The sequence below is a fragment of the Cervus canadensis genome, chromosome 30, assembly GCF_019320065.1.
Source record: "Cervus canadensis isolate Bull #8, Minnesota chromosome 30, ASM1932006v1, whole genome shotgun sequence".
In the NCBI taxonomy this organism is placed as follows: domain Eukaryota; kingdom Metazoa; phylum Chordata; class Mammalia; order Artiodactyla; family Cervidae; genus Cervus; species Cervus canadensis.
Genome location: NC_057415.1, coordinates 39525829 through 39553389, shown reverse-complemented (window position 1 = coordinate 39553389; position 27561 = coordinate 39525829).

Below are 27561 nucleotides of genomic sequence, written 5' to 3'. Positions count from 1 at the left end.
TACTTATATTTTCCCTTTATATGTTGTAAGACCTTTGCCCCTCTAGCATTGTGCTAGGATCTGAGAAGAAAATCTCAGACGAAAGCCATTTCTATTACATCGCTGAACCGATATGGAAGAGAGGCGTTAAGAGAATCACCCAAGGAAACCTCTCCACAGGATGTTCCCAACTCAGTTTGGGGGTCTTGTCGATGTTAAGAACACATCTCAAAGTTTAAGTTGTGAGGAATCGGCTTTCTTGAATCAAAGAGAAACTCAAAACTATTTAGCATTCAGAAACCAGCTCCAGCTGTTTCCTCTTGGAGCAAGTTATTCACCCTCTCCTCTGTTCTCCTGATGGCCTTGGTCCCACTTTGATGGCGTGTCTGTTAGTCCGGGTCACATCTCCTCTGTATTCTGCACAATGCTTGAAAAACTGCTGGAATTCATTAAAAGTTGCAACCATCAGGACCCGTCTGAAATCTCTAAAAGTGTGAACATACTTATTCAACTTTGCTTCTGCTTTATTTATAGAAAGAAGCAACGCTAAAAAATAGTGCCTGTTCATTCATTCATTCACTCATTCATTAAGTCATTGAATAAAATGAACCTCAAATAGAAAAAAGCCCCCTGGCATTGACTCAGCCTAATGGAGTTGGGAAATGTCTCACATGTTTAAAGTTCATCATGCTATTGTTTAAGTCTCATTATACTGACAGAGGATGAGACAGTTGGATGGCATCACCGACTCAATGGGCATGAGTTTGAGCAAGCTCCGGGAGATAGTGAAGGATAGGGAAGACTGGCGTGCTACAGTTCATGGGGTTGCAAAGAGTAAGACATGACTTAGTGACTGAATAAAAACATGTTACTGTAAGATAGACAGTATGAATAGATTGTTTATTATCATATCATTTCCCTCTATGCCTAGCACATGGTTGATGCTCAATATATATTTGTCAACTGAAAAATGGTAAAATCACCTAAATTCTCTGATCCTTAGTTTTCACAGCTCTAAAAAAGAAAACATGATAATAATGTTTACGTCTCAGGATTATTCTGAAGGTTTAATATATAAAGGATGGTGCCTTGCTTCCAGTTGGACACGAATCAAACATTCCAAAGGAAATCAGAATTTTAAAATAAGGCAGATAGAATTTCTTGCTAAAATATAGTCCATGAAATCAACTCATGATGGACACAAGTAAGAAAATGCCAAGTAACTTTAAAAATACAGAACTGTTTCACATCAGCTCAGTAATCTAATGGAAGGTAAAAACCTAGCTACAGAAAGGATGTGTAAAAATAGGTTGGAAGTGTTCTTCAATGCACGTACAGAGCAGTCATTAGGCTTGCTCTGCCCAGGAAAGAACATTTTCTGACCTAAAAATATCACCTGTCTGGTTCTAGTCGCTGGAGTATGCCTATTGTGGGGACGGATGCATCAGGGTCTATTAAGCTGAAGCAATTAAGTATTTGCGTCATATAAACTCATCTGCCTCTTGTCAATCCTGTGCTGACCAGGCATACTTTCTTCTAATTTATCTTCCCACTTATCTGGTCTATAGAGAAAGAATGCACTGCCCAGGCTGACATAAAACTCAATCTACGTTAGATTTATATTTCTCGCTGTAAATTAGTACATTGTTATTCTGGCTTTATTCATCAGCCTCTTGAGAGCTTCGTTAGTGTGAACCAGCATTCCTGAATCTGATAAACTCTGAAACACTTTTAACAATGATATGTGAGACAGGCAAGTCAAGGGACGGTCCTTGAATGGACTTGGATCTACAAAGAAGTGCACCCCCTGGGGACTTGTGTGACCAGGCAGCTGGCCTTTGCCAACGGAGCTCCTCTGATGTTGTCATTTTTAAACTCCACAGCACCTAGTGGGTGGTTGTTATATTTTCCATGTCTATGTGATAGCTTACGGTGAACGATGTCGGATTCTTGATCTCCAAAGAAGATTTAGCTTCGGGACCAGGGACCAGGCTTGATCACTCAAGAGCTTTTGTGCAGCAGAGTTTTATTAAAGTGAAAAAGGGACAGAGAATGCTTCTGACACAGACATCAGAAAGGGGAGTGTCTCCCTGGCTAGTCTTAAGCAAGGGAGTTAGATACTTCTTTAATTAGTTACTCCAATAAATCAAAAGACTGTTTCAAGGTTGTAAAGATCTTACTAGACCCACTCCAATAATTTACATTTTAAGATAACAGGATTAGCCAGAAGGTTTTCATGAAGGAGAAACTGTCCTCAAGCAGGATATATTGTTGTTATATAATCCTTAGTACAGCGTTTAAACTGACATTTGCTGTATAGTCATCAGTTCCAGGCTTAAAGGGAAAAAAAGTCTTATGTGAGTAAAACTAAGGAATGTAGAGGGGAAAAAAAAAAAAAGGATGTTTGTCTGTTTCTCCCCCTTGAGAAGTCCAGACCCCTATCTCTGCTTCAAGAGCCCCAGGACCCCTTTCTCCTCCTCGGGGACCCCGGACTTCTTATCAACCTGCCTAGGATTTGACTCTCTCATAGAGTTCACTTTTTCTTGCTGTCATATCAGGGAAAAATTTCATTAAATGGGAAATAAAACTATTTACCCAAGATTTATATAGCCAGAATTTCTGCTCTGGAAAGGGAAGTCTAGGAACATGACTGGCTTTCAGGAATTCAGGAGTTCAGGAATGAAAGAGAGAAGGGGCTTTGAAAGATGCAATGTCTCTCCCTTTATTAAATTATAAGATGTGAATAAGAGGTCTGATTATTTAGATGAAGAGGGAAGAGATCATTGAAATTTTGTTCATCATTCTGGATTTTGCATACCATTACACAATCCAAAATTAAAGAGAAAAAAGAATGAACTTGAATATCTCTCCAATGATTCTGAATTTCATTTCTTAAATTCCTCTCTGTTTTATTCTCTTTCCAGTGATGTATTTCTATTGAGGGTAGAAAAAATGATAGATACTTCATTGTTTCAAATTTGCACTGATAGATGACGTGATTATTAGCACAGAAAATCCTAAGGAATCAAAACAATATATCTATTGGAATTAATAAGTCAGTCATGAAGCTTTCAGGATAAAAAAGTCATCCAAAAATCAACACATGCTAGCAGGAAAAAAATGGAAATTGTGATAAAACAATTATATTTACAGGAAGATTTTTATTGAAAAATTAAGAATACTTATGATAAGAGTTATGTAAGACCTATATGTTGAAATCTATACAATACTGCTGGGGAATTTTTATTTTTATTTTTTATTTTATTTTGTTTTATTTTGCTGGGGAATTTTTAAAACACCTAAATAAGTGGAAACATGCCATATGCTATGGATTGAAAAACTCTATTTTTAAGATGTCAATTCATAAAGAAGCTACTAGAACTTGTTGTTCGGTCACTCAGTCGTGTCTGACTCTTTGTGACCATGGACTATAGCACACCAGGCTTCCCTGTCCTTCACAATCTCCTGGAGTTTGCTCTAATTCATGTTCATTGAGTCAGTGATGCCATCCAACCATCTCATCCTCTGTCATCCCCTTCTCTTCCTGTCTTCAATCTTTCCCAGCATCAGTGTCTTTTGCAATGAGTCAGTTCTTCATATCAGGTGGCCAAAGTATTGGAGTTTCAGCTTCAACATCAATCCTTCCAATATTCAGAACTGATTTCCTTTAGGATTGATTGGTTGGATCTCCTTGCTGTCCAAGGGACTCTCAAGAATCTTCTCCAGGATCACAATTTAAAAGCATAAATTCTTCAGTGCTCAGCTTCTTTATGGTCCAACACTCACATCCATACATGATCACTGGAAAAACCATAGCTTTGACTACATGAACTTTGTTGGCAAAGTGAGGGATAGATAGGTATGTGCTAAAGCAAGTGAAATGTTAGTGATACAATCTGGGTGGTAGGTATATAGGTATTTATTAATACTTAAAATTCTTTGACATGTACTGTTTGCTTTAATATTTTTTTCCATATGTTATTTACTATGATTTTATTTTTTTCCTTTTTCTTCATTTATTTTTATTAGTTGGAGGCTAATTACTTTACAATATTGTAGTGGTTTTTGTTGTATGCTTTAATATTTTAATAATAAAATATTGGGGAAGAGCGAACACTAGCCTAGAAGCCTGCTTACAGGGTAAAGTCCAAACTCTTAGCATGATATGTAACCCTAAATGAGCTCACATAGATTCAGTCCAGGGTTACTTAAGTAGTGGTGTATTGTTGTTGTCAGAAGAAACAACCATTTATTTGAAGTACAAGTAGTTGGTGTGTGTGTGTGTGCATGATGATGGGGGTGGAGGAATGGGGTTGAGGTGGGAGAATTTTTAAGCTTAGTTATCCAAAGAGAGTCAATAATGTACAGTGAGGACAAACATTTGGAGCTGAGGATCCTATCTCTTCTCTTTCAGAACCTGAGTCCCTCTTGCTCTTCTCGTGGTTTGGTTTCCTTTTCTGCACTTTTGACCTGTTTCTCTCCCTCTCCTTTGGCTTTCTCTGCTTCTACATTACTCTCTCTAGACTCTTGTGGCATTAAAAATGAGGCCCACTCTGATGCTGGAGCTCCATGATTTTCCAGCTTGAGAACTAGTCACGAACAATGATCCCCTTTCATGGACTATACCTCCCTGAATTACTTTCCCATTCTCTGTTTGCGTAAGCTAGGTCCTCTTTCTGGGACACAGTATTCTCCATCCCAGCCTGTCCCAATGCCTTACCTGTAGGATAAAGTTTTTTCTTATCTCCAGGATCTAAGTTCACATTGCCTAACTTGTGACATGAAGTCTAGTTATGTTAGCTAAACTTTTGGTATAATTTTACTTCAAGGAACAATGGTTTTGGGGAAGAATGTTTATGGAAATAAGGAAATAACTATTAAGTGAAGTGTATTTATGGAAATAGGAAATAGCCATTAAGTGAAGAGTCTTAGGAGTAAGAAGACATGTGTCATTTAGGCCCTGGAACATGCGCAGACTCTGTATCGGGTCCCGTGGCTCACTCCTGGCTTTTGTTTTTTTAAGGCTTTTACTATGTCATGGTGTCTCTATTCAGCTTTCTTCCAGAATGTTTAACTCTCCTTCAGTCACAAATTTTTAAATATCTGGGAGGAAATCTAATTGGTTCACTTATCTCAGTCCTTCTGCTGTCTCTGAAGAAGCCTAAAAAAGATGTATATATGATTTAAATATAAAAATTCTATTGAACTAATACTTAAAGCTAGACTGATGGGTTAATTGTTAATAAAATACAAAATGAGTGAATCACTAAGAAAATGACTGCATGTGGGTTGGCATGTCTATGAAAAATGTTGAAAGAAGCTAGCAGACTGATAAATGGTATCCTCTCGAGATGCTTAACTAAATACCTTCACTTTGACACAACAAAAACGGCCTTCAAAGTTAATCAAGACACTTCTAATTGTTGGAACTTTGACTCATCTGAATCAAAGACCCTGGAGATAACATAGGCTGTTAGCATTGCACAGTAAAATTGGTCTTTTAAACCATATATTTTTCAAAGTATCGGCACTGTAAGATTAAAAGAAAAGCAATTTTACTACTCATCAACTGGGCAAGCAGATATCTGCATAAGAAATAACCAAGGCAAGAGACTAAAGACTTGAATATTTGGGAGTCCACAGGACAGGAGAATAACCTGCTTTTTCAAATCTGATCAGCAGGATACTGACAAGTCCTCTATAGAGCAGTAATGTATGTTTCAATTGCAGAACTAAAAATATTTCCTCTACACTTATGCTATGTAAACACTGTTGTTGTTCAGTCACCAAGTCATGCCCAACTCTTTGCAACCCCATGGACTGCAGCAGGCCAGGCTTCCCTCTCCTTCACTATCTCCCAGAGTTTGCTCAGACATTACATTCTAACCAAACTGAATTCTCTAAGCATGCTTTTTTTTTTTTTGCTTCACCCATACATTTAACCAAGCTTCTTTGCTCTACCATAAAATAACCTCTCATCATCTCCTCATTTCCTGATTAAACATTTTTTTCCTCCCTTTTTCTCCCTCCACTAAGATTGTTCTTGGGCATTTCATATATAATACCAACTTCTCACCTCAAATTCCTTGTGGGAACTCCGCAGGGTCAGCTCCATCCACACTCCCTACAGTTCTTAGCACAGGGACCCCGACAAGGGGGACAATCAATTAGTATATTAGCCAAATGATACTGCCTTTGCATAGCTTCATATTTACTTGCTATTTGGAAGATTCCCTTCAGTAGAATTACTGATATTAGGTTTGGCAATGTTGGCTTCATTCTGTTTTTTTTTTTTTTTCTTTAATGCTGGTAATTACTGATTTTTCTTTAATGCTGGCAAAAAAAGAAAATCCTTTTTTATATGCCTGTATTTAAGTTGAGGAAATAAATTCCAATAAACTAAGGACTAATGACCAAGTAGCTCCCAGTAGGTTGAGTTACACCATTTTGTGAAAAGTATCATCTTTCATTCACCTTTATTCTCATGTAATCTTTCAAGTTGCTTACCTGCTGCCTAAAGACATTTGTGTTTCTCTGGAAAATGAGTTCATGATTACAGTAAGGTGGGAATGTGAAGAGGGGAAGTGTAAAGACTGGATAGAGATCAGTAATTTTGGATGTCTCCAATCTAATAATGCTCATGAAAATGCTTTTAGCTGTTTAAAATACTGACTGTTTCATTATGTTTCTGTCTCTGCTTTTAGTATAGACTTAGAGTTAAAGCATTCAAAAGACACCTCTTTCTTTTTAAAAGTCTCCAGGACCTATTTAATTCTTACTCAAATAATAGCAAGATTTCATTATTGAATATCCCTTGCCATCAAGCACTTGCTCATTTTTAGTTTAACCTTTTTTTTTTTTTTTTTTTTGCTGCAACCTAGACATTTACATGTCCCTTTTCAAATCTGTTATGCAAGGCTTAAAGCCAGCTGTGTATGTGTAAAATACCTTCCCCTGCTTCCTGCCATCTTCCCCCCCTTCCTTTTTTTTTTTTTTTTCCTGGCTAGATCCACTATGTTTAAAACTCGATATAAGTGCCAATACTTTGAAAAAAGCTCTCCTAATTCTTGAGCTATATGAATGTACTGTGCCCACCACTATACCCTTTCTCACAGCATCTATCTACACCATATCTTCTAATATCATTTTCATTTCCCCATTGAACTATCAGTCCCTTAAAAACAGGATCCATGCCTTATCCATCTTTGTACTGAGGGCCTTGAAGACAACCAAATAACTGCTTTTGAAGGCTAGAAGTACAATCCAGCCCTTTTTGTACTAGAAATACAATCTAGCGTCTAGTCCAGAAAATGCGCAGGCAGGAATTCAGAAGAGAGATTAGTGTCCTTGAAATGCATGGATAAGTTCTAGTTCTAGCAAGAAACCTAGAACCAAGTTAAAAAAATATTCATTTATGCCAATACCTATTCATGATTAAAAGAAAAAAATCTCTCAAGTTGGAAATAAAATTTCTTTATCAATTTGATAAAGAGCATCTACAAACATCCTACAGCTAATATTATAAGTAATCATGTATAATGGCAAAAAATTGAATGCTCTCCCTCTAAAACTGGATTTAAAGAGAAGATACCAACCCTCAAGACTTTTTATTAATGATACTGGGAATTATAACCATTGCAATCAGGCACGAAAAAGAAATAAAAGGCCTACACAGTTAAAAGGAAGAAATAAAACTCCTTATTTGCAGATGATCATCTATGTTGAAAAGTCTAAGGAGCCTATGGAAAACTGCTAGAACAATAAATGACTTCAGCACAGTCTCAGAACACATAAAAGTGAGTCACAGTAAGTCACATTGGTATATATTAACAACAAGCATATAAAAACAAAAATTTAAAACAATGCCATTGTCAGTCACTTCAAAGAAAATGAAATAATTACGCTAAACATGCTCCACTGGACAGGAATAGAGATGCAGATTTAGAGAGTGGACTTGTGGACGTTGGGGGAGGAGAGGGTGGGATGAACTGAGAGAGTATCATTGACATATGCACACTACCATGCATGAAAGACAGCTAGCAGGAGGCTTCTGTGCAGCACAGGAAGCTCGGCTCCCTTCTCTGTGATGACCTAGACGGGTGGGATGGAGTCTCAGAGGGGGGATTGTGTATACTTACAGCTTATTCATGTTGCTACCCAGCAGAAACCAACACAACATTCTGAAGCAATTATACTCAATTAAAAAATAAAAATAAATGAATAAATAAACATGTTTCATCAGGAAAAATCCTGGGGAATGATCCTGATTGGTCCACTTTGGGCCTTGAGTCCATGTGAACCAGATCCTGTAACTAGAGAATTGAGTTATATGATGGTTTAGCCTCAGTTGCTTGCCTACAGTATGAATAGTATAGAGGTACTGGAATTGGCAAGTTTAAGTAGACCTTTATTATTGAGGTTGGAGACAATTATGTAGAATAAAAAGGTTACTCTTCTCAGACTCTACCTAATGAACAAAACGATAAGCATGGACTAAATCACCATCCCTCAACCGCCGATATTACCATTATACCTGACTCATTTCTCTAAGCTTTGGGTCATCCAATACTGGCCCCAGAAATCAGTGGGTGGAAACCAAGCAGATGGGGCTGACAGAGATGTGTACTGGCACTGTGAGGTCACAAAATATTCCATCAAGCAAATCAGGTTAGAAAGAAATTGGTTTGGTCACTGAATGTGATGGAAAGATTTAGAAAATAATTTATGTTTTATTTAGCATTTCTATCAGTTGACTTATTTCTTACAGGCAACAGGAAAGAACTCTTGATAGTCTAAGCAAAAGAGGATTACTAGGAAGTATACTAAGGAATTTACCATTCTAATGGATGTCTGGAGGTCCAGGTTTAGAATTCAGGAGCAAAACCTGTTGCAGATGGTTAGCTGGCAGGAATACAGAAGTTATTTAGTATCAGGAAGCGTCTGGTAAGGATTTTATATGTGTAATTCCTGGTTTCTACTCTTCCTACTGTTAAAATGAAAAAAATAAAATAAAATAAAATACAGGCCCAAAATGGCTTCATGTGTGCTGAAGCCCATGATATCAAACCTAGACTTAATTACAGTTTCAACCTTCTCCAGAAATGTAATCTTAATCAACGAATCTGGAATTCTTTGGTCAGCACCAGTGAAGTATTTTTCACATGGGTCCCCACCGTCTTGCAGAAGCAATCTACATGATAAAACCTTGTGGTTCCCCTCCCCTCAAAAGGTGTCCTGGTTTAATATTTTTATTTTTTTAATAATTGTATTTATCTCCTTTTGGCTGTGCGGGGTCTTTACTGGTTCCTGCAGGCTTTCCCTAGTTGTGGTGCGTGGGGGCCACTCTCTAGTTGCCGTCCTAGTATTCTCATTGCGTGTTGTGTGTGTGTTAGTTGTGTATGTGTTATCTGACTCTCTGTGACCCCGTGGACTGTAACTCGCCAGGCTCCTCTGTCCATGGAGTTCTCCAGGCAAGAATACTGAAGTGGGTTGCCATTCCCTTCTCCAGGGAATCTTCTCGACCCAGGGATCAAACCCAAGTCTCCCACATTGCAGGCAGATTCTTTACCATCTGAGCCACTGTTGGTGTAGCCTAAATTGTTCTCATTGGTGTTGGTGTAGTCTAAATGGCTGTTTACACTTTATAAAACCTTTTTGATTCCACAATCACTTCCCAAATTGGGTGTAAAAGAAGTCAAGTTCTATGAAATGATAATAAACATTTTTTAAATCATTCACAGAATAAATAAAATTAAATTTTAATTATGAAAGTTCCTTTGTGCAGACCTTCTCAGGGCTTTTATACATGAACTGTTACCTGGCCCACAGAAGCTTTTATTTCTCCCCAGAAATCAATGTACCCTGAACTTAGTCTAACAGAAAATCAAATTGGAGAATTATTGATGTGGACTATCTTCTATCTTAAAAAAGTGCATTGTAACAACTGCTTTAATTTTATTTATTCATTTACTTATTTGGGGCTGTGCTGGGTCTTCATTCCTGTGCAGACTTTTCTCTAGTTGCAGCAAGCGTGGGCTACTCTCTAGCTGTGGTGGGACAGCTTCTCATCGCGGTGGCTTCTCTCGTTGCAGAGCACAGGCTCCAGGGCCCGCGGGCTTCAGCAGTCGTAGTAAGTGGGCGCAGTAGTTTTGGATCCCAGGCTCCAGAGTACAGGCTTAACAGATGTGGCTCACAGGTGTAGTTGCTCCAAGGCCTGTGGGATCTTCCCAGATCAGGGATCAAACTCATGTTTCTTCCATTGGCAGGTGGATTCCTTACCACTGAACCACCAGGGAAGCCCTAAAGTAATTCTTTTATTTTGCCAGTAATTCTCCCGCCCCTCACTTCTTCTGATACAAACCTTCTCTTTTTCACAGCCCTTCAGAGCACACTTTTGAGTTTTTAGATGGGATGCTGCCTGACGCATGAATCACTTTTAGATCTTCAAGTTTATGCAGTTGAATTTTGTTGTTTAATACCATTTCCCTGGAGTTAAATACAATATCATAAGAGGAATGCCTGGTTAGTTGAGTTTCAATCCTGTGTCCAGCTCCTGGGTGTACTGGGGCAGAGGAAAATGTATCTAACCTCCTGAGCTTCTGAAGAGAAAGATAGTCATCCTGAATTTGCCTATGTATCAATGTTCTATTGCTGTGTAAAAGTTACAATTCAGGGGCATAAAACAACTCCCAGTTCTGTGGGTCAGAAGTTTCAGCAGGCTCACTGAGTTGTCTACTCAGGATATCTCAAGGCCAAGATCCAGTGGTTGCCAGGCTGGGGTCTTCTCTGAAGTCTCTGGGGGGGAAGCTGCTTCCAACCTCATTAGCTTGTTGGCTGACTTCTGTTCCTTGAAGTTGGATGACTGAGGTTACCATTGTCTCACTGGCTTCCAGGTAAGGGTCACTTTCAGCTCTAAGTGACAACCCTCTAGTCATTCCATGTGTTCATCTTCATTTTCAGGGCATGTAATGATGCATCTACCCCTCCTCACACTCTCAATCTCTCTACCTCTTTGACCGACTGGAAAAAGGTAGCTTTTAAAGGAATCCTGTAATTAAACCAGACCCACGTAATCTCCCTATTTTAAAATCAATAGATTCATACCTTAATTATATCAGCAAAAGGCCTGTTGCCAGCAAGGTAAAATGACCATGAAAATAGCACAGGAAGGTCCCATCAAAAAATTCTGCCTACCACACCCTTCTATCCAAAATAGATACAATAGACAAAGACAAATGTTGCCAAAGAATATGAGGTCTCTATTAGGAAGGACAATTTCTTGAAAAGCCAAAAAAAAAACCAAGTAATTAAAGACGTTAATTCCAACTACAGTGTCTAACACTATGTTTCTGATTGATGTGCAGAAACATAAACATGTAGATATCTGTTTTGCAACAATAGTAGATCTAGAGGGGTGGAATGGGGTGGGAGGTGGGAGGGAGATTTAAGAGGGAGGGGACATATGTATACCTATGGTTGATTCATATTAATGTTTGGCAGAAATGACACAATATTTTAAAGCAATAACCCTCCAATTGAAAATAAATAAAGTTAAATAAAAATTACACTAATAAGTATTGCTCTTGGATTGATATGCAAAGTGATTAAACCCATGAGACGCCCAAGAGACTTGGTGCTGATGCAGAGGTCCACTGAACAGGGAGTCAATAAACCTGGATTCAATTATCTGCTCCAATAATAATGCACTCTATAACCTTGAATAAATCACTGGCCTTCTCCAGGACAGTTTCTTGAACTTTAAATAAGAGAATTGGGCTAAATTATCTCTAGAAATCTTTCTAACACATTATGCTATAAAGTTCTTATGTCTTAAAATTTAGGTGTGGGATGCTCTGTTTCACCAGTTAAATTAAATGATATGTATATATAGCTAGCTAATGCTAGAGAGGTTACAATTAAATTGGCACATACACAGTTCTGGCACTGGCATAAATTCTGATATCTTTTTGGGAAATAATTTTGTACAATAAATCAAAAACTATCAAAGTGTTGCTATGGGTTGCTAGGAATATGTTTTTTGGTACTATATCCAAAGAAAAGAGTCCATTACTTAAAACTTGCAGAGTTAAAAAGATGTTCATTGTGTCATTGTTTATAATAAAGGAAATATGAATATGACATAAATGTCTCTTAAATGGAGAACTGTTAATTCATAAAAAACTAACGAAATGTGATACAGACTTGATGAACTGTGTCATAATATCTGCCTTGCAATCTGGGATACAGTTAGGGCATAATATCATACATGTATAAGTGTATTAATTGAAAGTTGTTAAATATATATATATTTAGATTCCACATATATGTGATATCATATGATAGTTGCCTTTTTCTGTCTGGCTTCCTGCACTTAATATGATAATCCCTGGGTCCAAAAAAAAAAAGCAAGAGAGATGCAAATACACTAATTTACAAAACAGAAATAGAATAAATCCACAGACACAGAAAACAAATTAATGGCTACCAAAGGGGACATGCAGGGAGAGCGATAAGTTAGGAGTCTGAGATTAACGCACACACTAGTAGTAGCAGCAGTTATAGTTTAGTCGTTAAGTCTTGTCCGACTCTTGTGACTCTGCAGACTGTAGCCCGCCAGGCTCCTCTGTCCATGGGATTCTCCAGGCAAGAATACTGGAACGGGTTGTCATTTCCTTCTCCAAAACATACACACACTACATTATATAAAATGGGCTGTCCAGGTGGCACCTGTGGTGAAGAACCCACCAGCCAATGCAGGAGACATAAGAGACACTGGTTCAATCTCTGGGTCGAGAAGATCCCCTGGAGGACGGTATGGCAACCCACTCCAGTGTTCTTGCCTGGAGAATCCCCATGGACGGAGAGGCCTAGCGGCTACAGTTCATGGGATCACAAAGAGACACTTTTGAAGCAATTTAGCACACTCGCACATATAAAATAGGTAACAAACAACTACTGTATAGATCAGAGAATTATACTCAGTATTTTGTAATAACTTATAAGGGAAAATATCTAAAAAGAACTATATATATATATGAGAAATATGTATGTGTGTATATATATATATATACACACATATATATACACATGTATACATATATATATATATACATACATGTATGTGTGTGTGTGTGTATATATATATATATATGAAAAGAAAGTGAAAGTGAAGTTGCTCAGTCATGTCCAACTCTTTGCAACCCCATGGACTGTAGCCCACCAGGCTCCTCCATCCACGGGATTTTCCAGGTGAGAATATTGGAGTGGGCTGCCATTTCCTCCTCCAGGAGATCTTCTAGACCCAGGGATTGAACCCGGGTCTTCCGCATTGTAGGCAGACGCCTTACCGTCTGAGCCACTGGGAAGTCATATATATATATGACAGAATCACTGTGCAGTACACTTGAAACTAACAATCCTGTAAATCAACTATACTTCAATAAAAATAAATAAACTTAACATAAACAAAGAACGTGTATGCTTCTACATGAGTTTTAGAGGCAGGTACATAAAATTCAAGTCTGTTATCTTGAACTTTTTAAGAATCTATACAGGTAAGAAATACATTAGTGCTCCTCAATAAGTATACCCTATATGATAAAGAACCTCTTCTACTTTCCATTTTCAAAGATGTTTACTCACCATTAGATGAAACTTACTGCTGTAAATCAGTTAGTACATTTGAGATATTCTTAGCATGAAAACTCTGACATATGGAGGAGAGGAGATATAAGTTGCCTGGTGCTTCACTCAGTCTTTAAGCAAAGTTTCTGAGACAATTTGGGATGGTCCCTTGATGCTGTATCTTTTTACTTTTATAACTTCCTGATATTCGCTACAGTGCATTCTATTCCCATTTGGTTTACTTTTGTTCATTTGTAGGTTCTGGATCCCTGTCTGTACTGTGGTAAGCATCTTGATCCTGGATTCTGCATTTATCTACAGCTCCCTTTGAATTTCTGTCTTGGGGTTGCTCTTCTGAGATATCTCTAGTCACCCAATCTCCCGCTGTAGCCCTCAGTCCTGAAGGGCTCACGCCTGGGAAACTCTTTCAAACCCAGGATGTATTCATTATGCATAAAGAGAATTGTATTGTGATTTTCCAAATCTTGGGGCCATTACCAGCATATGAGTCACAGTCACGATAAGGAGATCAGAGTGAAACTGAGTAGCAGGGATCACATGATCTACTAGAGACCTGAAGTTACTAAAGGAAGGTACAGTGTAAGCATCAGCCAAGAGTCCATTAATTAGGGATGAATTAATGGAGAGGAAAGTGGCTAGCTCAGGACTAAAGACTCTGATTGTTCTCCTTCAGAGAATTCAGATTCCTGATAAACATCACAAAGCTGGAAAGAGTATTCTAGAAGGACTTAAGGTAAGTGAACGAGCCCATTACAGTGACACATGGTACCCTAGGAAGCGGAATTCTCTGCAAACGTTATTAGATAGTAAAAATTTTTAAAAAGTCCCCTTGAGGTCAGCATATCAGACCACCCAACGTCTCCATGGCTAAACACAGTCACCCATGTAACATTCATACCACAAATCAAATTCATTCTCCAGAAAACAAAGCCTAACAGATTGAAAATTTATTAGCGTCTGCTCTGCTGTGATCACGGTTTTTAAAATGATTCACATCACATGTGTAAAATGCACAAAGACATTCCACCATTGCAAAACACATGGCATTTTGGCCGTATATATTGAAAGATCTTATCTAACACAGGATGCTGTCTTTTTTATTGCTCCCTGCCAGGAAAATGCTTGGAATGCTTTTATTGGTTTAATAAAATAATGAAATGAGATTGCACCCAATACAAAAGCCAGAAGGACATCCATATTGAAAAAGGTGGGTTAATTGATTTCTCTGAGGACATAGACTACCCTTATGTAAATTTAGCTTTGAGAAAGAGGGTTGCTTGAATAATCACATGAGTTGTCCATGTTCCAAATACAGGTTTATTGTTATAAATGAAAAAAAAAAAAACTTTTTGTTTCTCTCAAGAAACTGAAAAGATTATATGTCTGTTCACTACTTTCCAATGCCACTCACATCAGTAGACAAAGCTACGGGAGCTGTGAGCAGAAGAAGGTGAGGGTGGGATGTTGCGAAAGAACAGCATGTATATTATCTATGATGAAACAGATCACCAGCCCAGGTGGGATGCATGAGACAAGTGCTCGGGCCTGGTGCACTGGGAAGACCCAGAGGAATCGGGTGGAGAGGGAGGTGGGAGGGGGGATCGGGATGGGGAATACGTGTAAATCTATGGCTGATTCATGTCAATGTATGACAAAACCCACTGAAAAAATAAATAAAAAAAAATAGATTATTTCTCAAAAAAAAAAAAAAAAGAGCAGAAGACTCTAATAGTGTAGACTGGGGTTGCAGTATATATTGGGATTGCTCAAAAGCAATGTCTGTAGGTAAGTAAATCCTTGGAAGATGTGGATTCACTCACTGCTTTGTAGCTGTCTTTGAATTAGAAAGGTGGTAACAATAACCCTGTATGTGAGACAGCAAGAGAGACACAGATGTACAGAACAGTCTTTTGGACTCTGTGGGAGAGGGCAAGGGTAGGATGACATGGGAGAATGGCATTGAAACATGTAAATGATCAAATGTGAAACGAATCGCCAGTCCAGGTTCGATGCATGAGACAGGGTGGTCGGGGCTGGTGCACTGGGATGACCCAGAGGGATGGGATGGGGAGGGAGGTGGGAGAGGGGTTCAGGATGGGGAACACATGTACACCCATGGCAGATTCATGTCAGTATATGGTAAAACCAATACAATATTGTAAAGTAAAAAATAAATAGATCAAACTGGAAAAAAAAAAAGAAAACTGAAACACTAAGTCTCAATGGCTTTCATTTAAATTAAATGATTTTTAATCACATTTACTTAAGTGAATGTCAAAGAATGAGGAAGGGCTTCTAAGTGATGTTGTAATAAATACTAAATCTTCAAAAAATAGTTGTCAAATGAATAGATGGATAAGTAAATAGAGGGTACAATAGAAAGAAAAGTGAATGTATGCTGCTGGCTCAGGGCAAATTTCCTGCTCCTGAAGTAGAGACCCAAGACAGAATAACTTATGTGGAATATTAGCTAGACAGATAAGTAGGCAGACAGATAAAGCAAACAAAAGCGAACACAGATGCAGAGAAGGGAATAGTGGAAGGTGAGGAGGGGGAGGGCAAAATGGGTATGTGGGGTCAACTGTATGGTGACAGATGAAATCTAAATTTTTTGTGGTGAGAATGCTATAGTGAATACAGAAGTCAAAATATTATTTTGTACACATGGAACATATACAATGTTATAAACCAATGTTACTTCAATAAAAAACTTCTGAAGGTATCCTACAGGGGTTGAATTCATAAGCTCTGAGTCTTATTAATCATGTGCTTTTAGGCAAGATATTTAACCTCTTTGTCTGCCTTCTCTTACTTGCAAAATACAAAATATCAATAATATCTTCTGTAGCTTCTGTTGTAATAATTATATGAGTTTATTTTAGGTGCTTTGAATAGTGTTTGACACACTATTCAAGCCCCACATCCCTGTTAGCTGTTATTATAGCTAATGGTAAACCCCACATACCTATTAGCTATTATTATAATATAAAAATTCTACAATTATCATTGGAGGCTCGATTTGTTTCCTAACTTTCTTCCCTACCACATGCTTAGCTGCTTACTCATGTCTGACTCTGCCACCTTACGGACTATAACCCTCCAGGTTCCTCTCTCTATGGAATTTTCCAGGAAAGAATATTGGAGTGAGTTTCCATTTCATTCTCCAGGGACCTTCCTGATCCAGGGATTGAACTTTTGTGTCCTGCGTTGGCCAGTGGATTCTTTACCACTGCACCACCTGGGAAGTTCATGTGACCTCCCAAATCATGCTTTGCATATTTTTTTATCTTTTTAAAAATATTTTTACCTTTTTAAAAATGGCAGAGAAGAAAGAGGTCACTAATTTGACTTTTTACCAAATTCCCAAAGAATCAAAAATTTTTAATGAGATTATATACAGAATCTAATACATTAAACATATAAAAGTTGAACCATCCTACTTTAAGTGGAAACAAATGAGGAGGAAATTTATTCCAAAGAGTCTCACCTTTAGCCTTTGGGATAACTTTTAGAACCCTTCCATGAACTTTCCATGGGTTTTTGTAGTCGGAAAATGAGCAAAACAACTACTTCCACAGAGCAAGTCAGTGAATTAAGTGGAAAAATGAAGTCTTAGACCAGAGCAAGACCTACAAAAAAATCAAGAAACAATGAAAAATTATGGTTTATGAATTAATCCTATTATACCTACCCATGCTTTAAATATCAACTTTGTATAGTACATTACAAATAAATGGTTCATATCAGCATTCTTAATAATTAACCATTTGTCAGGTTTATAGATGTACTACTTAATTTATTGAGTTAAAAATTAGTTCATGACAACACTGAATTATGTTGGATATTGGCAGAGAGAATTATATTTCTAAATCTCATTCATTTTTCTAATAATCTTATAGAATTATCACACTGTCTGACTTGCAGCAATTTCCCCACCTCCTGTGTCTAAGACTACAGGTCTTTACAGGCTCTGAAATCTGCTACATTAAGTCACAGAAACCAGACGATGGGATTTTCCTTCTTAGGGACACCTCTTCTCCATGCTCTGTCAGCCCACAATATCTCCTGTAGTCAACCTAGAGTCATATTTGTGTTTGGTGACTATGATACAGTGATTTAAAATAAGAAATGTATGTTTGGCCTTCATCCCTGTTTCCGGCACAGAGCTCCTAAAACTCTGAAAATCTCCTAAGTGAAAAGCTGTCTTTATATTCATAATAAACCCCTGTCAACCACATGAGTTTATGTTAATGAGATGATTTTTGGAAAGCACCTAAGGATGAGGGGCACTTGTCACGGGAACCAATCATGTGATGAGAAAGTTGAATTTTTATCTCAACCTGCTGTCCTCCAAAGACAACAGAGAGTTGGAGGATGAATCAAGCACCAGTGGCTAATGATTTCACTAATCATGCCTGTGTAATGAAACCTCCATAAAGTGCAAATGCAATTCAGAGAAAGTCTGGGTTGGTGCACACATAGACGTGTCTAGGGAGTGGTTCGCTTGTAGAGGATATAGACGCTCCAAATCCTTTTTCCCCTACCTTGTCTATGCTCCTCTTTCATCTGGTTGTTCCTGAGTTGTATCCATTTATAATAAACCATTAATCTACTTAGCAAAAGTTTCTCTGAATTCTGAGAGTCACTGTAGCAAATTAATCAAACCCAAGGAGAGGTCACAGGGACCTCTGATCTAGCCCATAGGTTAGAAGCACAGGTGAAAACCTGGACTTGTGATCAGTGTCTGATATTGTAGATGGCGGGGGAACAGGCTTGTAGGACTGAGACCTGAACTTGTGGGATCTGACACTATCTTCAGGTAGCGTCAGAACTGAGTTGAGAAGGGAATGCTACCCACGCCAGTATTCTTGCCTGGAGAATTCCATGGACAGAAGAGCCTGACAGGCTACAGCCCATAGGGTCAGGAAGAGTTGAACATAACTGAGCAACTAACACCTTCACTTTCATAGGTCATCTAGCTGCTGTGGAGAACTTCTTGATGATGTTGGGGAAAAAGCACACATTGGAGCACCCCCATAAGATATCGTTACACTTGCCTCCTTAGATGTTGTATTAACAAGATATATTGGCTATCCACAGTTCCCAGAAGCTAAGGTTATTCCCTCATTGACTGCCTTCCACAATCAGTTCAGTCACTCAGTCATGTCTGACTCTTTATGACCCCATGAACCACAGCACGCCAGGCCTCCCTGTCCATCACCAACTCCAGGAGTTCACCCAAACTCATGTCCATTGAGTCAGTGATGCCATCCAACCATCTCATTCTCTGTCGTCCTGTTCTCCTCCTGCCCTCAATCTTTCCCAGCAACAGGGTCTTTTCAAATGAGTCAGAACTTCGCATCAGGTGGCCAAAGTATTGGAGTTTCAGCTTCAACATCAGTCCTTCCAATGAACACCCAGGACTGATCTCTTTTAGGATGGACTGGTTGGATTTCCTCATAGTCCAAGGGACTCTCAAGAGTCTTCTCTAATACCACAGTTCAAAAGCATCAATTCTTAGGTGCTCAGCTTTCTTTATAGTCCAACTCTCACATCCATACATGACCACTGGAAAAACCATAGCCTTGACTAGACGGACCTTTGTTGGCAAAGTAATGTCTCTGCTTTTTAATATGCTGTCTAGGTTGTCAAGATTGCCGGGAGAAATATTGATAATCTCAGATATGCAGATGACACCACCCTTAGGGCAGAAAGTGAAGAAGAACTAAAGAGCCTCTTGATGAAAGTGAAAGAGGAGAGTGAAAAAGTTGGCTTAAAGCTCAACATTCAGAAAACTAAGATCATGGCATCCAGTCCCATCACTTCATGGCAAATAGCTGGGGAAACAGTGGGAACAGGGGCTGACTTTTTTTAGGGCTCCAAAATCACTGCAGATGGTGACTACAGCCATGAAATTAAAAGATGCTTACTCCTTGGAAGGAAAGTTGTGACCAACCTAGAGAGCATATTAAAAAGCAGAGACATTACTTTGTCAACAAAGGTCTGCAGTCCACAATAGCTGAATCCAATTCCAGGTTCTGATCCTTTGCTTGCTAAAGTCCACATCCTCCCATCCTTTGATATAAAGGAGTCAAGCCATATTTGAGATGATCAGAAATTAGAGGGGCAGTGGCCACATCCTGAACACCTGTTCTCATTGCCCCTTACAGGCCGATGCTCATTTAATAATTAGCACTCAGCTTTTGAATAAGTAAATATTTACAGACAAGCTTCCTTAGTATGTATATAGGGCTTCACTTCTGCTCCTGAGTCTTGGTTTCTTTCAGTCTCTGAAGCAGCCTAGGTGGTGAGCTCCAGGGGAAAAAAAGAAAGGAAAGGGAGGCTGTGTATTTGTCTGTGCCTAGGAATTTAATCTACTCCCTTCTTCATCAGAGCCAGCAAAGTAAGTGCAGTGATGGAGAGATATAAAGGACCACCCCAGACAGATGGAGAATCAAATTGTAATGAACAAAACTACTTTTCATTGCATCTCTCTGCAGTTCAGTTGGCAGCACAGCCTTTTTGCTGTTACTTCCTGTCTGGATGGTCTCATTTACCAGAAGGGTATTATGGGTTAGGAGACATGCAGAGGGGATCTGTCACCACTGCCCCAGTAAAGGAGCTGACCAAGTCTGATTAAACACACACACACAGAGACACACACACACACATTTTCCCAAAGCACTTTAAAAATCCAGAGTGAAAACTGTTCAAAACAATAAAACGTAAACAATTATATCTCAGCTGTTCACTCTTTCATGATTATTCACAGGAGACGAAGGGATAGTGAAGTAAAACTGAGTGGGTCAGACAAGAACAAGGCTGCCAGTTAATCCTTTTCCTTCTTCGTGCAGTCCTTTGAGAATAACCTTTAGGTCAGTGAACGTCCATTTGCACGCTTTCATGAACTTGAAGCACATAGTTGGATGTATTCATTCATTCGACCAGTATCCACTGAGGATCTGCTACATGCCAGTCGCCATGTTTAACACTAGAGCTACAAAGAAAGATGGAAACATCCTATCCTCAAGGGGCTTGTAATCCATGCAGTTCATAGGTATCCCCTATAGAGCAGCTTTTTGTACTAGTCTTTCAGACATGGATGGAGACATCAACCTTCCGGATCTGAGTCTTAGGAGACATAGGGGGGCAGAGATGGGAGAAACTGTCTGCCCTACTCCAATCAGCGTTCTACTTTATCAAGGTTTAGGTAGATATATATGAGTGTCTCCTAAACCCCTGTGTCTTTATCTTGGCATTTGGCACACTCAGTGATAATCCGATTCTTCCCCACTGGACTGTAAGAATTTTTTGTATCCCATTCACCGATGCACCTCCTGGTCTAGCACAGTGTCTGGTATAAGGTAGACAATTAATACATTTTGGCTGTACTGTTGAATGAATGAAAATGTAAATGAAGACATTTTCTTGACTTTACATGTAATAGGAATTTCTGAGAATCAGTAAATGAATTTGGTGAAGGAAAAATATTAATAATAACTAACTTCTTGAATTTTACAATATTCCAAGTTATAGCACTTTGGGCATATTGTACCCCAACAACCCTCAGTTCAGTTCAGTTCAGTCACTCAGTCGTGCCTGACTCTTTGCAACCCCACAAACCATGGCACGCCAGGCCTCCCTGTCCATCACCAACTCCTGGAGTCCACCCCAACTCATGTCCATTGTGTCAGTGATGCCATCCAACCATCTCATCCTCTGTCATCCCCTTCTCTTCCTGCCCTCGATCTTTCCAAGAATCAGACTAGAAGGCAGATTTTAGGTTTTGTTTTTGTTTTGTTTTGTTTTACGTTTTAGTGACTTAAAAAAAAAAACACACCAAAATTGAAAGATTTCAAGGAAACATGTCTGATCATATAAATTGTTGTTGTTTAGTCACTAAGTTGTGTCTTACACTTTTGCAATCCATTGCCTGTAGCCCATCAGGCTCCATTGTCCATGGGATTTCCCAGGCAAGAACACTGGGGTAGGTTCTCATTTCCTTCTCCAGGGAATCTGCCTGACCCAGGGATGGATTGAACCTGCTTCTCCTGCTTGGCAGCCAGGTTCTTTACCACTGAGCCACCTGGGAAGCCCAGTTACATAACTACTTAGAAGCAAAGTCAAGATTCAAACTCAGATCTGCGTAAGTTCAAATCCTGAAAGCTCTATCAGTATACTGAATATTGTTGGGCTGTATAGAATGGTCTACTATAACAAAATCAAATTTAAAGAGGAAAAGTACAGGCATTATGTTTTGATACTCTTAATATAATACTCTGATGCAGAAGTAAGAAAGAGGACTGACAGAAAATCCCATGAAAAAAAAAATAAAACAAATTTTGTCAAAAGTGAGCAGAATTTGAGTCAGCAATAAGATATACCTGCTAAAAATGCTGTGGTAATTAGGTCATGAATTGACAGAATTAATACACTGAGAGTGATGGTAATTCTATTCTTTTTTAAAGATACTTAGACGAGAGCTGGAGAATCAAGTCTGATTCTGGGCAGGACGTGCATAATGGGAGGCTATCAAACTGAAGCATGTCTAGAGGGAAATGACCACCATTGGGAAAGGGTCAATGACTTGTCATAAAAAGAATAGGGCTGTTTATCCTGAAGTAGAACTGACATGAACTGAGGTATTATGATCACAGCCATATCATAGCTGAAGGGCCATCAAGGGCAGACTTGTTCTGCCTGTTCATAAGGAATAAAACCTGATGTGAATGGAATCTTTAGAAACAGAGCTTTAGTGCAAATGAGAAGGAGCCATGGGAAGGTGGAATTTGCTGCCCTTAGAATGTAACTTTCTTTTCACTTGATATGTCCCAGGAGACACTGAGAGGTTACAATTTAAATCACAGTAAAGGGGGCTGAATTTGGGTGGCTAGACTCCATCGGGGTCATCAACTCCATGGTACACACACCACCACTCTTCCACACAAGCTCATTACAGGCATCCCTAACCAACCAAGGCATCTTTCATGATGCTTTCTCAGATTTTTTCTGAACACAAAGCCAGAGCTCCAAAAAATCACTTTCAATCAGATCAAGTTGGCAGAAGTAGAAACACTCTTACTCTGCCCATATTAGGTATGTATCATCTAAAAGTAGGGGTTCTGAAGCCTGGCTTCTCATTAGAATCAGCAGTGGAACTTCGGTCAGTTCAGTCGCTCAGTCGTGTCCGACTCTTTGCGACCCCATGAATCGCAGCACGCCAGGCCTCCCTGTCCGTCACCAACTCCTGGAGTCTACTCAAACTCATGTCCATTGAGTCAGTGATGCCATCCAGCCATCTCATCCTCTGTCGTCCCGTTCTCCTCCTGCCCTCAATCCCTCCCAGCATCAGGGTCTTTTCCAATGAGTCAACTCTTCGCATGAGGTGGCCAAAGTACTGGAGTTTCAGCTTCAGCATCAGTCCATCCAATGAACACCCAGGACTGATCTCCTTTAGGATGGGCCGGTTGGATCTCCTTGCAGTCCAAGGGACTCTCAAGAGTCTTCTCCAACACCACAGTTCAAAATCATCAATTTTTCAGCGCTCAGCTTTCCTCACAGTCCAACTCTCACATCCATACATGACCACTGGAAAAAAACGTCAAGAGCTTTTAAAAATACAGATTTCCAGGCTCTATCCTCCCTGTCCCAAAAAAGAGTATCTACATTCTGAATCCAGGAATCTTTTTGCAAACACTGTCTTCAGCTGACTCAGATGTGTTGAGTCTAGCAGAGACTGGCAAATTGACATAGAGCAACAAGTAATAAAGGATCCACGCAATCCTCTGCAGCTTATAAAATCAAATGACCAAGAACAAAGTGTGAGTGCCCAAGAACTCTAAGCTAATTGCACCTTTGTTTATATGTGCACGTATTCCTCACGCAGGCAGTGGTCCTGTTTTCCATGGCTCCCTTCCCCATGGATGAAATTTTGTGTGCACACCATCATGCAGTACAGATTTATGTGTGCGTCAGTCTCCTGACTTGAACCGACTGGATGAATCACACTACCTGTTGGAGTATAAAAGAGCAAACATTAGTAAAACTGATAATACGCCTTGTGGTGGCGACTCAACCAAAGCCAGCACATCTGTCACGGAGGAGCAGCCTGCCAGCTTTCCAACAGGGGAAATGCAATTGAATAATAATGCGCCATACATAAAGCAACCTCAATAATGCTCTCTGCCAAGTTAAATCACCCTAAGTTGGAGACATGTGCATACACTGGGCAAATGCACAGTCACAGTATAACAGGCTGAAGACTTTGTGCTCAGAATATAACATCTTAAATTCATAGACTCATCTAACAAGCATCAGGCACTGTGCTGAGTACTGAGGAGATGATGGTGAGCACGACGACATAGTCTCTGTGCTTCTGGTCTTTTAAGAAGAGTGGTGGAAACAGATTCCCTGCATGCACGCGTGCTAAGTTGCTTCAGTCATGTTTGACTCTTTGTAACCCTATGGACTGCAGCCCACCAGGCTCCTCTGTCCACGGGATTCTCCAGGCAAGAATAGTGGAGTGGGATTGCCATGCCCTCCTCCAGGGGATCTTCCCAACCCAGGGATCAAACCCACGTCTCCTGCAGCTCCTGCATTGATGGCAGATTCTGTGCCATAGCAGGGAAGCTTGGAAACAGACTAGCATGTTTCAGGTAAGAGTTGGATATGTGGCTAGAAAGGGGGCTGCCAGGGGAGAGGGAAGGACGAACTGGAAGAGTAGCATTGACGTACGTACACTACTATGTGTAAAATCAGTAGCTAGTGGGAAGCTGCTGTGTAGTGCAGAGAGCTCAATTCAGTGCCCTGTGACGGCCTAGAGGGCTGGGGTGTGGGGCAGGGGGAGGAGGGAGGCTCTAGAGGGAGGGGATATGTGTGCACATGTGGCTGATTCACTTCATTGTACAGCAGAAACTAACACTAATCGTAAAGCAATTATACTCCAATAAAAAATAATAAATTTTAAAAAAGAGTTAATGCTAGGGAGGAAGCAAAGATGAACTCATGTAGAGTCTCGTAAGACAAGATGCATCAAGGCATTCAATCTTTAACTTGAGGCTGAGAGGACTGTCAAACCCTGAAGGCTTCAAATCAAATTTAGAAAGACCACTCAGCTGCACTGTGGAGAGATGAGAGGAGCTGAGGATGGCGGGAAGTAAACCCATTACAAGACCGTGTGGCAGTGGTGCATTGAGATTGTCCTTCTGGCTGACGCGTGATGACGGCCAACGACTGTATCCAATGCAGTGACTCCATGTTGGTAGCGTGTAAGTGTCTGGCGGGAGCATTTACACCATGAAAACTGGCAAATGCTACAAGAGGGCATTTTTCCACAGCGATCCAGTTGTTAAACACTGGTCAGCATACAGCATTCAGGTCAAACATATATTTCGTGTCGATTCACAGTATGTTCAGAAGCATCAATAAAAAAGCCTAACTCAGAAGAACTTCACTATAGAAGCTGAATATGAGGAGAGAGCTTTACTGATGAGAATACCTATCAGTCATAGAGGGATTTACCCTTTGCAAAATACTTTTTTATTTATCTACTAATGAGCTTTATTCTTTTCTAAAATGAAGATAATTGTTACCCCTATTTTACACAAAAACAAAAGCTTAATGGGAATAACAGAACTTTTGAAAGGACTGAATGAGAAAATTCAGGAAAATATCTAAAAAGAATGTTGGGCACGTATTAAGTGCTGAACTCAGAGAACTAAAATAAAGGACTGAGACCTAGATTACAAATAACCAAAGAGGGACCTAAAACTAGAAGTTCTTTTGACTCCTGGACGAGTGTTATGTCTGTGGTGTGGTAAAGTGTATTCATTTGTTTATTTACCCACCTATCTACACAACAAGCATGCAGTACATAGCTACTATTTGCAGGTGCTGTTATGCTGAAGCAACAGTAAACAAAAAACTATCTTTGCTCTCATGAAACAAACATTATAGTAGTGTTTGGAAGAATGAAAATGTTAAAAATGAATAACTAAGGTATGATAAATATTGGTGATACATTCTGTGTAGAATAATAAAATACACTTGTGAAGGAATGAAGGGAGATAGTGTTTTAGGTGGAAAAGGTGGTCCCTGCAGGCCTCTTGTGTAGGCCATTCAAGTAACTCCATCAAGAGAAAGAGCGTGAATGGCATGGCAGGTACAGACTCTCTCCTGAGGTGGGAGAGAGCTTGGTGTGTTTGGAATGTGCAAGGAGATAATAGTAGCTGGAAGAGAATCAGCCTAGAAAGAGAGAGTGGTAGAAAATAAGATCAAAGAAATAGTCAGAAGCCAGATCATCATGGATTAGCTCCATCAATACATGGTCTTTGGTGCCCTTCATTGAAATGTGTGCAATGGAATGAATTTAAACTGATTAGAGTGGAAGCTGAAAGAGCTCAATTAGTTTTCTGAAAACCTTTCCTGTAAACTCATAGACTCTTCCCATCAGAATGAGACTGGTTGATCTCCCTGGATTCCTTCAGTTTTTCAGGCTCTCGGTCTTTTTTATTGGCTAACTGCGCACTCATGCATGCATTATTTATGACACTCCTATATGTGCCAGATACTGTGCCAGTCAACAGGAACAAATCAGTGAGCAAAATAATAAGGTCATTTGCCTGCCCGTCACACCCTCCCTGAGAAATTGTCAATTCAATAGGAAATACAAACATATTCACAGGTAGTAAAGTGCAGAGAGACAAGGTGTGTATGCACAAAAAATTTAGAAAATGCGTGTGCCTGTACGTCCCCACGATTCACACTCATGGGTGACCCGGTGCGAGCCGTTCTGAAGTGCGGTTCTGTAATCCACAGGGTGATGGAGCCTGTGAATGCACAGCACAGCTTGCTTTGCCAAGCCTGGAGAAATTAGCAATAAAGACAAGAAAATATTATTTTGTTGTTTTTAACTAAACTCTATAACTGGAATAATATTACCTTTAATGAGGCTGGGGAACTTCCTCTGAGGAGTCTAAAGCCCTTTACCGGAGTTATTCTATTAATTCTCCCTGTGTCTGGAGCTTGGCACCTGAAGCACAATGCATTATGCAAAACCAAAGCACACTTTGCATAGAGAAAAGATTGTGTTTCAATGTTTCCCTTGTGCTCAAGTTCAAAATGCTGGCAGATCTGCCATCAGGACGTGTTTCCTATACCCATGCTCTTGATGTGAAAAATCATCATAGACATTATACATCTGTCTTGCTGGGAGAAGAGAGGGAGAATGGAATTTGGCACAGGTAGGCAAAAATGCACCTCTAATTTTTTATGGGATTAAGGTTAAGACTGTAGAGGGCTTCCCTTGTGGTTTAACTGGTAAAAAATCCTCCTGCAATGTGGGGCACCTGGGTTGGATCCCTGAGTCGGGAAGATCCCCTGGAGAAGGGAAAGGCTACCCACTCCAGTATTCTGGCCTGGAGAATTCCATGGACTGTATAGTCCATGGGGTCGCAAAGAGTCGGACAAAACTGAGCGACTTTCACTCACTTCACTAAAATTGTAGAAACCACCTAATACAACAGAAGCCTATGAAAACCTTCTGTAAACTGCTATTTGAATTCTGCTGAAATGCTAGATAGATAATTGCATGAGCAAGTAAATCTGATGCACCCAAACATGTGCCTAGTCCAGTGTCAGACAATTTGTAAAAGAAAAATGAGATTAAGACAAGGTTTCTCTTTCCGGCTGGGAGAAATGAGTGTCTTACATAAAGCAGTTAATTTACAATGCAAAATTAGAGCAAGCGCTAGATTGGGCAGTTCAGCCCCTAAGTGCTTCTTGGAGTTCAAAGAAGGCATAGATTGATGTCCCCTGGAAGGATGAGAAATTCTTTGTGAGGAACTATAGATTTGAACTGATCTCTGAAGACCAGGAGGATTCAGAAAGGTGATTTTGCAATACAGTTCAGGGTTGAAGAGGTTGCCTGTAACACAAATA